This window comes from Equus quagga, chromosome 3 (genome assembly GCF_021613505.1).
Source record: "Equus quagga isolate Etosha38 chromosome 3, UCLA_HA_Equagga_1.0, whole genome shotgun sequence".
In the NCBI taxonomy this organism is placed as follows: Eukaryota; Metazoa; Chordata; class Mammalia; order Perissodactyla; family Equidae; genus Equus; species Equus quagga.
The window spans coordinates 1,494,229-1,508,782 of record NC_060269.1 but is presented as its reverse complement, the minus strand read 5'-3'; the positions used below and the strand labels follow the sequence as shown (position 1 = coordinate 1,508,782).

The 14,554-nt window shown below is 41.9% G+C and overlaps 1 long non-coding RNA gene across 1 annotated transcript; it reads right to left on the bottom strand.

Moving 5' to 3' along the window:
* Positions 1 to 1,208: 1,208 nt before the first annotated feature.
* On the bottom strand, positions 1,209 to 14,249 carry LOC124236974 (uncharacterized). The gene is made up of 3 exons (XR_006887896.1): positions 14,118 to 14,249; positions 8,412 to 8,518; positions 1,209 to 3,935 (listed from the first exon to the last, which is right to left on the bottom strand). It is a non-coding gene; the product is annotated as an uncharacterized LOC124236974 (long non-coding RNA).
* Between the last annotated feature and the right edge of the window lie 305 nt (positions 14,250 to 14,554).

Here is a 14,554-nt window from a genome sequence, read left to right as displayed (position 1 = left end):
AGCTTCTAGAGCATGTGGGATGAGAGATTTTGGTGGCACTTTTCATATTTTGGAATATATAATCTGCCATGAGCAGTATGATATTGCAGAAAATTGGGCTTGTGTTCCAGTTCTGGTCTGCCACTTGCTGGCCGTGTAACTTTAGACTTATCATCTGCTCTGCCAGTGTTGGCCCTTGGCAGGCACCACGTAAACATTCATCACATGAAGGATGAATGACTGAGAATGACATCTTCAGGATTCGGTGTCTTCCCATGTATGTGGACTAATAATAGCTGAAGAAAGTCATGAGGAGAAAATGAGATGACAGACGAAGATGTTCTGTAATGTGAAAGGACAGCCATCTCTAGGTGTACCTTTTCTTTTCTTCAGAGCGTAGGGCATCTTTTCGGAATATCCTCAGTGATGACAATCTCTGTTCTCTGAATGACTCTGTTCTTGGAAAGAGGTGACAGCCATTTGGAGCAGGGAAAGCATATACGATTTCACTGTGTAATAACATTTTTGGGGCTAAAATGAGACACTGTTATGATATGATGAGACTGATGTTTTTAAAGTGGCTGGTAACCTGGTCTGGATGACATTTCCAAGATTACTGGAAGTGTTTTGAGTGAAGGCAGGGAATTGAAATGACTGTACGACAGCTGCAATTAAGGGAAAGCGCTCATTTGAATGTTTGTTAAGAAATAGGATTAAATGCCTTATCATCATCTCTCTTGTCCAGTGCCTGAGGAAAGACTCCAACTTCATTTCCAGGATGGGGAAATCGGAGTTTTCTTAGTGATGGGTTAAAAGAAAAGCCAACAGGAATTAAGTGAGATAATTATATTTACAGCTACAGGCCACTGTAGATTTCTAAAAGTTCTAAGAAAAGCATCTCATTCAGCTACCTCTATATTCATCTTCTGAAGGTTAAATTATCTTCATGTTATTTTTTGCTTAAATGCGTTTTTTTTTTCTTTTTGGAGTTTTGGAGATGGTGAATGGGAAGTTATTTAAGTATTATTTTTGAAGTTTTCTTTTACTTACAAAGAATAAGTGATTTCTTAGTCACTGAAGCAAAAATAATAGGTAAAGTGATTTCAGCACTGTGGCCGATCGGTTACCAGCATTTTCTTTTTCAACGGCATGTGGCAGCAGCTGGTTCTTTCCAGCGAAACCTTGGTGGAGCAGATGGCATGGTGACATCAAAACCAGCCAAGAAGAATCTGAGCAGACTAGGTAGGTAATTGTGGCATTATTTTCACATGGAGTAAAGCTTAGAAAAAAAGTTTTAAAAGATAGAAAGTGCAAAAGAAAAAGATAAAAAAATAAAATTATACATCATGAATAATATTGCCCATAAGTGATATATTTTGTATCACTCATAATAGGGCAGATGCATTTTATAAGTATACACACTAGCAGTGGGTCAGAGCTTTTACAAATATAGACTAGAAAGAGGCACTGGGTTAACGTTCTAGCTGATTGCAGACAGTCCTCAAAGGTCACTAGTGACCACTGCATGTCCACCCATTTCTTCTCAACCCTGAGAGGCAGTGAACACCAACCCGAGTCGTAGGTGGCTGATGGTCTGCTGACTTTGTGGGCAAGGCCTCCACCTAATTTCGGCTCATCCAGTGGATAAGGAGGATCTCTTGTTGGCATCGGCCTGACTGTGAGCCCTGACTGGTCTTACACAAGAAGGGCTGGTGCACACAGGACGCGTGAATCTCTGACAAAGGCAGCTGGCTTCTACAGCATGAATGGACGTGTAATGGCTGCTCCCTGCTTCGGGCCCTCAGAGCACAGATCCTAAGCACTAGGACACCTCTCCTTGGGGGCTTCTCACCGGAGACTCAGGTGGGGCTAAGGAGAGTCACTTATTTCATAAAATTTATAGCTCCAACTATGGCTTCTGCGACGAAAGTCTTTTGATTCCAAGTATGTTAATTAAGGCATTCTTTGTGTTAGACGCATTACGATTTATCTTGTTTGCAATGGAAAATTCCTTTATCTTAAAGAATATAAAATTGTCTCTATGGGAAAAATTGTATCTTAGAATTAAGTAGCTTAGAAGGTAAGTCAAGAAAGTCACAATAAACTGGCTTTAGAAGTGTCTTCTCAGCTACAAAGTTTGTTCAAATGTGCTGCATCACACCAGGCACCACAGAGCAGATGTCAGATAATTTTGATATTTTGTAACAAAAGAGAAACTCTTCAATAACTGAAAAATAACCAAAACATGCTTATACATAGTAGCAGATATTGGTTTTCTAATAAAAATTTTAAAACGATGTTAACATTTAGTTTTTAAAAAAAAGTACAGAAACATTTAAATTTTTTCTTAATTGGTGCTCAAAGATAGAGATCACGCCATACTAGCCCCTGCCCATTGATTGGCCACACTCCAACCACAGTGACAGGTACAAAACAGAAATTGAATCACGGCACTCCGTGCTGAGAACGCCTTGTTCCCACTGTGTGTAGGATAAATTCAAAAATCCTGACAATGTGCCATAGGCTCTAAGGATCTGTCTACCGCTCTCCTTCTTGCTCACTGTGACCCACCCAGAGTGGACTGTTTCATCCGATCTTCCTCTCTGGCTTTCTTTCTGTCTAAATTCTGTTTGGAGGGCAGGGAGTTAGAGTGACGATCCTTAACGAGTGTCTCAGGCTCATAAAGAAGAGACGTCCACGTGGGCTTGGAATGGAGCTCTGAAAGCGCTTAGCTCAGAGAGCTAAGAAGATGCTTGGCTACAGTGGAAGGCATCACTTTTGCTGGAAGATCATCTAAAGCCTTTTTAAAAGACAAAATAACACAGAAGTAAGCTTCCGAGATGACCTTCCAGATGTTTCTCTGCATTTATTAGCATATAGCTAAGCACAGGTAAGGTCTTTCCTGGGCAACAAACGAAAATTATGACTCCTCTCTCAGAAACAGCTGACCTCCAGAATAGAAGACTAGAAACTGAAATGTATTTATGACAAACTCCTGTAGAATTTTCTGCTTGCTTTTCCCGTGGGCTGTGGAGACAGTCACATGAACCAGTCTATTTAATAGTTTAATTCACCCCCAACCCCCAGCGTGGAAATTCCCCTTGGCTACTGCAAACTCCCGTACACTAACAGGATGCTCCTTCACGGAGGAAGCCCCATCACATGGGGAGGGATGTTGTCCAGGAATCCCAGGATGAGCAGCGGAACAACTGCACTTTCATCTGCTGTAGGACCATCAGTCATTAAATTTTTGCCAATGCAAGGATAACAAAACCAAAAGGCTGCTCGTTCTAGTTTGCATGTTCCTTATTGCTAAGAAGGGCTGAGTGTATTTTTATGTATCTATTGATAACTTGTGAGTTATCCATGAATTGCCTACTTTTGTCTTCTACTCTATTTGTTACTGGATTATTTTGCTTGTTATTGATTTTTGAAAGCTTATTATAATATTGAGCATTGTGACGGACACGAAGATGTGCCCCCCAGACCCCCGTCAAGGAAGGGCATGTTGCCTCAGCTGCAGGGAATGCTCTTAGCAGAGAGCCTTCAGCTGTCGGTGTCCTCAGGGATGCATGGGCTGCAGAGCCACCTGCCCCAGGTCACACCCTCACCACAGTGGCTTACATTTCAATGACTGCTGTGATGGAGGGAAGGTTATAAAGGTCCAACCATTCTGGCCCGTTAGGAGACAGTTCTGACAGACCATTTTGCCTCACCCCGTGTGGTCAGGCAAAGCTGCTGTTGGTGTGTGTTGCACCTGGACTTATGCCTCAGCCAAATCCCAAATCCCTCCCCGTTCTCCCGCAGGGACTGATCTGGCTGTCTCCCACTTCTCCTTTAGGTACCAGCCAAAACGTCCCATCCTCACGGGGGCCTTTCCTCATCTTCAACCTAAATCAAGTCTCCGTACTATTTTCTGTCTTGGCTTCCGGCATTTTCCTTCTTCGTTTTTAAACCTGTCAAAAGATTGATGTGATTATTTGTTTAACGCCTAAATCCTTCACTAGACTCTAAATACCAAGAAGGCAGATAATTTTCCTCTTTTTTTAAATCATCCTATGTCCAGTTACTATCATGGCTCCTGACACAGTACATCTGCAGTAAATATTGATGAATGAAGAGCTGAATAAAAGAAGGAAGGAGAAGATGAGTTCTCTTTCTAAAAACATGATTTTTAAACAAGGAAAACTCCTACGCTACTGAGTTTCTAACAGAAGCATCACCAACTGAAATTATGAGGTCACTCTGCATTCTTTTCCTGAGTTCTTAAATTCTTTTGTGCTGTGGGAATGAGGTTTGATAGAAATTAATCCTGTCCACATTTTCTTGCAATGGGTTACTTGAAATTTATTTCAAGGAATTGCCTTTGGAACCCAGGGTTCTTTTGAATCCAATTTTAAAACCATTATTCCATGTAATTAGAAAAGTATAAAAGAACGAAAAAAAAAAAAAAAAGTTCTATGGTTAAACCATTTAAAAACAAAATTAATTCTCACTGCTCAAGGCCTAAAGGGGAAATCTAGAAAGCGGGCAGAGAAAATGGGTTGTCTCATTGGATTTTGTCCAGGACCTATTATCAGCAATTTAGTAGCTCACCCTTGAATTGGATTAGAGTGTTACCATGATTACTATATTTATAATGTTACAAGGGATTTATAATGTGTCATCTGGAGCTGAAGTTTCTCATGATTACTTTAGCCTAGAAGCAGTAATAACACTTAATCAAGCAAAATTTTCTATTTTTCTCATGATATTTAAAAATGTGTAGTTAAATCACATGTGATTCTTGTATGATGGATATATTTTATTATGTCCAATTTAGTAAATATTCAGAAAGACTGAAAGTTTAACACAAATGTATTCTGCACATCATTGGGACTTGGTTAGAAACAACTCGTGTCTTCTCTTCTACTTGTAAAAGGTATGTGGGCCTCAAGACACAGGCTTAGTTTCACATATATACATTCATTCAGAAAGGAATTTCTTCATGCTAACCACAACTTTTTTTTTCTAGACAAAGGGGAATAAAACTCATTTCTCATCTTTCAACCAATTATGTCTCTGTTTGCTGGGTGAATTTGCTTCTTGGGCCATTTCTTTCATCAAAACTTGGATCAAAATCTCCTTTAAGGGACCAGCCCCGTGATGCAGTGGTTAAGTTCGAGCACTCTACTTTGGAGGCTGGGGGTTCGCTGGTTCGAATCCTGGGCATGGACCTATGCACCGCTCATCATGCCATGCTGTGGCAGACGCCCCACATATAAAACAAAGGAAGATGGGCATAGCTGTTAGCTCAGGGCCAGTCTTCCTCAAAAAAATATCTCTTTTAAAATAGGGAAGAAAAACGTTTAAGAAATAATTAGAGGAGAGACAGCTCTCTTATCTGCTCTTTAGTCACAATCATCTTAACGAGGACTCCAATGTGCCAGCACCCTCCATCTCTGTCTCCCTTCTCTTCTGCTCTTCTTACCCACTTCCCCCAAAGCATCCTCAGGCAGAGGGGAGGGCTGTGTGCCTCTGCCCTTTGTAGATGACATGTTTGCCACGGGGGTTCTGAGGTAGAAGTTAGCGAGTCGGTGAGCTTAGACTCTAAAAAAAGATTACGCCTTTACTTTCACTTACTTCTAACTAAAGTTTACCATTTATGAAGGTAGGCAACAAATCCTAAGTAGTGTTAGTACTATCCAGGATTTTTGTCTCCAATAGAAATGGTATATAATTGTTATATTATTTTCCCGATGTTGCAGACGTCTCTAAATATCATTTACACCTGTCACTACTTCAAAATTTGGTAGTTATTGGATCTACTGGCAGATCTAGTCACTCAATGCCTCAGCGAAGAAGCAAGTATGTTATTGGATCACAATGTGCTTTCTAAAATATTGTTGTAAAGACATTTTGATATGATTGGTTTACTCTTTAACTATGTATTTTACTTTACGTGCTCACAAACATTACTTTGAGAAGAGTTTCACAGGCCTCATGAGGCCGCTAACAGGGTCCATGGGACAAAAATAGTCAGGAACTCCTAAAGTAGTTATTTTCAACCTTATTAGACCTAACTTTCCCTTTTTAAAAAATTGGGGTGAAATTCACGTACTGTACAATTAGCCATTTTAGAGTGTACAATTCAGGGGTGTCTAGTGCAGTCACAATATCGTGAGCCACCATCTCTCTAGCTTCAAATATTTTCGTCATCCCAGAAGAACACCTCATGCCCTTCAAGTAGTCACTCCCCATTCTTCCCTCCCCTCATCCCCTGACCACCACTCATCTTTTTTATGTCTCTACTGATTTGCCTATTCTGGATATATCATACAAAAGGACTCATACAACACAGGACCTTTTGTGTCTGGCATCTTTCATTTAGCGTAATGCTTTTGATGTTCGTCCAAGTTGTAGAATGCACCAGAACTTCATTTCTTTTTATGGCTGAATAATACTCCATTGAATATGCTACAATTTGTTTATCAAACTCAACAACAAAAAGACAAACCGCTTAATTAAATAATGGGCAATGGACTCAAATAGACATTTTTCCAAAGAAGATATACGAACGGCTAAAAACACAGGAAAAGAAGTTCAACTTCATTAGTCATTAAGGAAATACAAATAAAAACCACAATGAGATACCACTACACACCCAGTAGGATGGCTATCCTAATTAAAAAAAATAATAACAAGTATTGGCAAGGATGTGGAGAAACAGGAACCCTTGTACATTGCTGGTAGGAATGTAAAACGGCACAGTTATGTGGAAAACAGTTTGGTGGTTTCTCAAAAAGTCAAACATAGAATTGGCACATGACCCAGGAGGGATGAAAGCCTGTCTACACAGAAACTTACACGTGAATGTTTACTGTGGTATTATTTGTAATAGCCAAGGATGGAAACCATCCAAATGTCGATCAGTGGGTGAATGGGTGAACTAAACTTCCCGTTTAATAAGAAATCTTTTGTAACAGCGTCTTTACTCTCCTGAAATGAAACTGATCAATAACAAAAGCTATTACACTAATTTTCAAAAAATCAATATAGTGCCTAACTATCACATAAGGAAGACATGAAAGAAATGTGAAATAAAATCATACATATTTCAACATGCGAGTGCTCAGGCACCTGCCCTCTTGACGGATGAAGTAGTCATGTGTAGAAGCACCATGAATTAATCGCTGTAATGCAGACTGATACAGTGTAAGGCACTAGAGATTCAAATACCATAAGCATATTGAAACAATGCAAAAAGTATTTTGTGTTATATACAAAATGGCATTAGTTTTTAGGCTGAGATAATTTTAAAAAAACCCAGATTTTCTATGTACACAAATGTCTGATGGGACACTTGAGAGCAATGGAGGACACAGGACAACACTTTCTTGTGTAGGGCTGTCTCAAGCGTTGTAGGATGCACAGCATCCCTGGGCCCCACACACTAAACAGCAGTAACGCTCCTCCATCATTGTGACATCAGGAAAAACCCCAAGAATTTCCAACAGGCCTCCTTGGGGGCCGTACTGCCCCTTTGAGAACACGCGACCCCAAGTTCTCTCCCGGCATCTTGAAACTCTGACGACTCACATTTTATCCTTAAAATTAAATGCGTCTGTATTCTATGATTCAGTATAAATGTGTCAGTTAAACATACACGTAACTCCTGTGTGTCTGAACTGCCTGGAGGCCCCTCTCAGTGTACCACATCTTAATAAAACACAAGTCTAACTCCAAAAGCATTAATGAGTGACATAGATGTCCCATAACCTTCAGAGGAAGCCTTAGGAAAGAGTTACATTTCACCACATATGGCAAAACTTCCTTAAAATACAATTTAAATCTCTCTGCTCTTTTCACAAAGTTCCTCTCTCTCCCCAGATGCCTATTTTCAGCTTTTCTAGTCAGGCTGGCTTCAGATCTTTCCACAATTACACAGTAAATCGGGTCACCCGCGTCCTGGTCCCTCCCTGCAGGGGGCCTCGGACTCTTGAAGGAGCTATCTTGACATTTGTCCTTTGTCACTTTATGGTAGAACAAGGCCTTTTGGCACCTGGGAGGCCTGCAGGGACAGACCTACAGGAGCGCACGGGCCCTGGGTCTGCGCTCCGCAGCCCTGCCCCCGCCCCGCCAGTCCTCCCTGCTTCTGATTGTGCCAGCTGTGGTGTGTTGACACCCCGCAGGGCCGTTCCCCAACTAGCTGCTTAAAAGTTGCTTTAAAACAAATGGATTGTTCTCAGAGACTCTTCTGAGGTTAAAAGTTAGGAAGAAACATTAAAGCAATGTCACTTCAGAAAATGAAGCAAAATTCAGTTTGCTGTTAGGCATCTAAGGGCTGGGCCGCCAGGACTGAGTGGAGGAATCCCACCGCATGCTCTGTCAGGCGCTGGCGGCGTCAGGGCCACCGGAAATCTCTCTCCACGTGGACCAAATATATAACATACCTTCTTCATTCACTAGTATCTGAGTTGAACAATCCTTTCAAGAATTTTCAGGGAAACACGCTGCTGAATTATCAGACAGGTAGGGATCTGGCAGATATACATGAGATCTGTGAAATACGAAGAGAAAAACGATGACCGGTGACCTATCACTTCATCCAGAAACTCGTCCTTTCTATCTTAAGAAGCCTTCAAGGTGGGAGCTAAAATTAGTTGCTATTTAATAGCAGTATAAGGAAAAAAGAATTTTTATATTCCATATTAGGTCTTCAGTAATTCTTCAGAAAAGGACCTCTGAGAATTTAAGCTTTTCCATTAAGTTAGTGGAGTTGCATAAAATTTTATAAAATAAAAATGAGATAGGACATTTGCTTAAAAATAAAATGATACAGGGGACTATCCCCACGGCCTAGTGGTTAAGTTTGGTGTGTTCTGCGTCAGCAACCTGGGTTTGTGGGTTCAGAGCACGGCATGGACCTATAGCACTCATCAGCCATGCTGTGGTGGCAACTCACACAGAAGGTGGAGGAAGACGGGCACAGATGTTAGCTCAGGGCTAATCTTCCTCAGCAAAAAGAAAAAAAAGACAAAATATTCTCAATCATAATAAAGAAGAGTACACTAGAATCTCTGAAAGTGTGAAACTGTCCATGGAATGCCCACAGGGGAACTCGATTCTGCATAACATGAATTGGTTAATGATTTTGCATACGAGGCTACAGAAGTGCAGGGTAGGTCCAGGCTGAAGCAGGAGCAGTTCGAGCGAAGCACGAATGCCTGTTATGAATGCAGCATCGGAGGCACTAGTGGCACTTTCACAGGCACTACACATCAGGAAGTTAAAATGAAACATGATTTTCAGTAGATGATAAAGGAAAATACAGTTAATAACCAGAGAAAAGGAATGATATATTTTCTAAATTTAAATTACCACATTAGATATTGTTTGAAAAGATCTTGAGGTGTTAAGTCTCTTTGAATCATTTTAATTTTATCAACTTTATTTTTTTAGAGCAGTTTTAGGTTCACAGCAAAACTGAGCAGAAGGTGCAGAGGCTTTCCTTACACCCCGTACCCCACGTGTGCACGGTCTCCCCACGATCAACAGCCCTCGTCAGGGTGTACGTTCGTCACAATCGAACCTGTATCGACACATCATTATCACATGAATTCCTTAGTTTACACAGGGGTTCACACTTGGTGTTGTACACTCTGTTGGTCTGGACAAATGTATACTGACACGTCTCCATCACGTGGCCTCCTGCAGAGAAGTTCTGCGCTCTGTCTGTTCATCCCTCCCCCGCCTCCAACCCCTGCCAGCCATCGATCGTTTTACTTTCTCCATAGTTTTGCCTTTTCCAGAATGTCGTGGAGTTGGAATCACGTAGTATTTAGCCTTTTCAGATTGGCTTCTCTCGCCTAGTAATATGCATTTACAGTTTCTGCATGTCTTTTCACGGCTTGACAGCACATTTCCTTTTTAGCCCTGAACAGTCTTCCATTGTCTGGAGGGACCACAGTTTATCTACCCATTCACCCACTGAACACGTCGGCTGCTTCCCAGTTTGGACAATTATGAATAAGGCTTCTATAAATGTCGATGTGCAGGTTTTCGCTTGGACGAAAAGTTTTCAGTTCATTTTGGTGAATACCAAGGAGTGCAATTGCTGGCTCGTGTGCTAAGAGTATGTTCAGTCTTGTAAGAAACCGCCAAACTGTCTTCCAGAGCGGCGGCAGCATTTCCCATTCGCACCAGCAGTGAGTGAGCGCTCCTGTTGCCCCACGTCCTCGAAGCGTTTGGTGGTGTCAGTGCTCTCGATGTTAGCCGTTCTAATAGATGTATAGTGGCATCTCGTTGTTTTAATGTGAATTTTCCTATGACATAGGATGTTGAGCATCTTTTCACGTGCTTGTCTGCCATCTATACATCTTCTTTGGTCAGGTATCTGTTCAGATCTTTTCCCCATTGTTTAATTGGGTTGTTTGTTTTCTTATTGTTGAGTTTTTAGAGGTCTTTGTATATTTTGGATACCAGTCTTTTGTTAGATATGTCTTTTGTAAAGGTTTTCTGCCAGTGTGCTTAAAATTTCAACTAAAATTCTCTCTTAATATCATCTTAGTTGGTTTTTAAAGTTGAACTTATTACATATTTTTCTTACTACTACAAGTAACTTCTTACTTTAAATACTTCATAAGTAACAGTTCATATAATAGCTTCACAGTATTTTTGCATGAAATTGTACAGGTAGTAAAGGGGGCCTTCAATTAGGACTTCTCCTAAGTTATTTTCCTAGGCAAGAAGAAAAAAATTAAGATTAGAATTAAGTTCAGCTGGGAGAACCAGAAAACAAAAACAAAAACAGAATATTAGCGGCTTAAATAGGACAGGTGTTCATCTCTCTCATGTGAAAGTCCAAAGGCTTGTGTTCTAGCTCTACGGCTGCTCTGCTCCACAAGGCCTCTGGGGTGCACGCTTCTTCCTGCTCGCAGCCCCGCTCAGCCTTGTCTTCACGGGCAAGGTGGGTCCAAGTGCCAGGCAGCAGAATGCAGGGGACAACGTGGAGGGAGAGGCAGAGTAAGCCAACTGCCTCCCTTCCCCCCAGCTTTATTGAGATATCATTGACATGTAACATTGTGTAAGTTTAAGCTGCACAATGTGATGATTTGATACACGTATATGTTGTGAAATGATTACAATAAAATGTCCTTCAACTGACATAATTACCTTTCGCGGCTGTGTGTGTGGAGAGAACATTTAAGATCTACTCTCCCAACAAACTTCAAGTATACAGTACAGTATGGTTAACTATAGTCACCATGCTGTACGTCCTCAGAATTTATTCATCTTAAAACTGTAAGTCTGTACCCTTTGACCAACATCTCCCCATTTCCCCCACACCACACCCCCTGGCAACCACCATTCTACTCTCTGTTTTGATGAGTTTGGCTTTTTAAAAAATTTTTAATATTCCACATATAAGTGAGATCATACAGTATTTGTCTTTCTCTGACTTATTTCACTTAGCATAATACCCTCAAGTTCCATCCATATTGTCGCAAATGGCAGGATTTCCTTCTTTCTCATGGCTGAGTAATATTCCATTGTATATATACCACATCTTCTTAAGGAATGTTCCTAGATTTTGTCCCATTGGTGGACTTTACTTACATGGCCACACCTACTGCAAGGGAGGCTGGCAAGTGTACTTTGTACTCAGGGCAGCCCAAAATTCGTTTGCTATAAGAGAAGAGGAGTATTGATACTGGGGGACAACTTCAGGCTCTGTCACCGACAACGTACTCAATCTCTTTGCAGTCTTTTTCACTATTTGCTCTTTCCTTCTTTTACCCATTTTTAAATTAGGTTGTTTGTTTTCTTACTTTTGATTTTTAAGATTTCTTTGTATGTTTTGATAACAGTTCTTTATCAGATATATCTTTTGCAGATATTTTCTCCCAGTCTGTGGCTTGTCTTATTCTCTTGAGGTATGATTGATTTTACTAAGAAAAATAAATTCACTACAGCATTGAATTTAATAATAGTATAGTGTAATATAATATTTTAAGATCTAAAGTTAGCAGACAAAGCTCCTGTTGTTTTGTTGTATTGTGATAATAACTTTGTTTCTCAATAGAATAATAGTATTTAAATGAGAAGTGACAGAATTTTTACATGTATTTAGAAAGAAAAAATGTGGCTGACAAATAGTGGATGAACATGAACTCTAAGTAACATTTATAAATATTTTTGGAACACTTATTTGATAATATGATGGATATTTTAAATGTTTGACAACACGAGCATATTTTTAAAGTTGCCCCTTTGGATAAAGTATTCAAAAGGCCAGTGAAATATCACAGTCTGTGTGTCTCTAAACAGATAAATTAGAAAATGTTATAAGTTGTTTTAAAATTCTCATTGCTTTTATTGAATACTGCTTTATATCACAGCCCTGCCCCCAATGTTAGCTATTGGTTAGCAAGCATGAGCAATGGCAATTAGCAATTTTTAAAATTTGCTTTTTTATCATTTTGTAGGTAAGGATAATAATTCATTTTAGAGACATATTCTGCTTTTATAAAAGTTAACACATAAATGACTACTCCACAATTGTAAAATTCTTTTATTCCCTGTTAGGATAATCCAGCCTTTCAGAAAATGACAACTATGACCGTGGTAGATTTTGTGAGATGCTTGCCAATGCTAACCGCAGAAGCAGAACCGGGACCCTGGCTATCTGATGCTGCTCCAGCTCCAGCTCCCGGCTCCACTGCAGGTTCCCAGTTGTGGTCGCTGGACGTGCGGCTCTAATGAAGGACCTTTTGCTTCAGCCATCGGCCTCTCCAGGGGTGGCCTTAGCTGCTTTGCCCATCATGCCCCCCTGCAGGGACCCCACATCCAATCACTGGGCTTATAAAGGCCTGGCAATTTTGGCCCTACACTGGACAACTCTAACTGGCCATCCAAGCCACCACTGTTGGCAGAGACATTTTAGGATCTGTAAAGGACGTAGAGAGTCCACGTGGTCAGCGACAACGCCTCCTAGCGACCCTTTCTGGAACTGGTGTAGACCCGTCTTCTAATTTTAACTACCATGGATAGTGGGAGATGCTGAAAGAACCAGGTGCGAGAGAGGAAGAATGTGGAGCCTGTCCACAACTGCAGTAGAAATATGTAGAGTTCTCATAGACCTTTCCAAAAGAATTGCACTACAGGGAAAGAAAATAACATCTGTGGCAGACCATTGATTGTTCTCCAATATTTATTTCTCCCCTCTTGTGTAGTAGCACGGCTCCTATTTTTCATCTGGGCCCCTGACCACCCAGAGCAAGAAGTTACCTAGTTTAGACCAGAATGAGATCTGTACTCGTGACTTAATTACTATAAATTAGCTAACAAAATCTGCATAAAGATGTTTGTCTTATCTTGTAAGAGCCAGGATTTTAAGTTAGAACTATATTCTTATAATTATTATATTGTAAACCAATTTTTATTACAGTATGTTGAGATTATTATTTTAAAAATGCCTTCTCTTTTAATTAAAACCATTTTACTCAGTTTTTGATATGATCATTAGGCATTTTTTTTTTGCCTCTTTCTGTAAAATTGCTACTCCTCTTGCTTTCAGTTTATAGACAGGATCACTGAAATACTTAATTGTCTTTAAAAGTTTTAACTTGTAATTAAAAAAATCTTATTCCCTTCTCTCTTCTGGATTCTTCACTCCGATTTGCTGTGAGCAGTGATCTTCCAACCTGACAGCAGGTCGTCAGTGATGGGCCTGAGAAGGTGGAGGAAGTCCATTTGGGGAGATGAGGAAAGCCTAGGAAGAAGTGGAGACAGTGCCCATGGACCACTGTTTGCACGAGTTTTCTGGAAAGTCGATAACGAGAATTTCGTACGCCGATGAGAGAGGTTAGGTAGAGAGGCAGTTCCCGGCGCAATTTAACTCAACGACAAATGAGCCATCGTCATATTCAGGCCTGGTGCCGCGACCGACAAGGATGCTGAGCTGAAGTTCCCGGCACGTTAACAGCCCACGGGGTTGGTCAGGGTGACGTGGGCAAGATGATAGTCAGAAACACACAGGGACGGTACCATGTGCCACTGCAGCGTGAACACGTAAGAGCAAGAAGGGACACGTGCGCCCTGCTTGGCTGCACAGGACAGGGCTTCGTGGAGGACTGGCATTCGAGGAGGTCACTTACCGTGTCTTGCTGTACGTCAGGTCAAGGTCACGTCTTCGCAAGGAGGCCTGATGGGTACGCCACGGGGACAGATGCCGTTGTGTGCGCGCGCCCGCCTAGTCTCCACGTGGGACGGGATCTAGCGCAGAGGCGCACGGAGCGGGGACCGTCAGGACCGCATCCTTACCGCGAACGTCCCGTCCGGACAGCGGGCGCAGGCGGGGCCGTGAGGGACGCAGGCGCGGGTGCGCACGTGCGCGGCGGCGGGCTCGCGGGCGGGGCCTCGTCCTGCGGGTCCCGGCGCGGTGGCGGGCCGCCTCGGGGCTCGGGGCGGGGTGTGAGCGCGCGCAGCCCGGAGAGGCGCCTCGGACGGCAGGGGGCGCAGGCGGGCCGGCTCCTCGGGCGCGCAGACTCCCGGACGGCGGCTCCTCGGGGCGGCGGGCGCACCGGCCACTCCC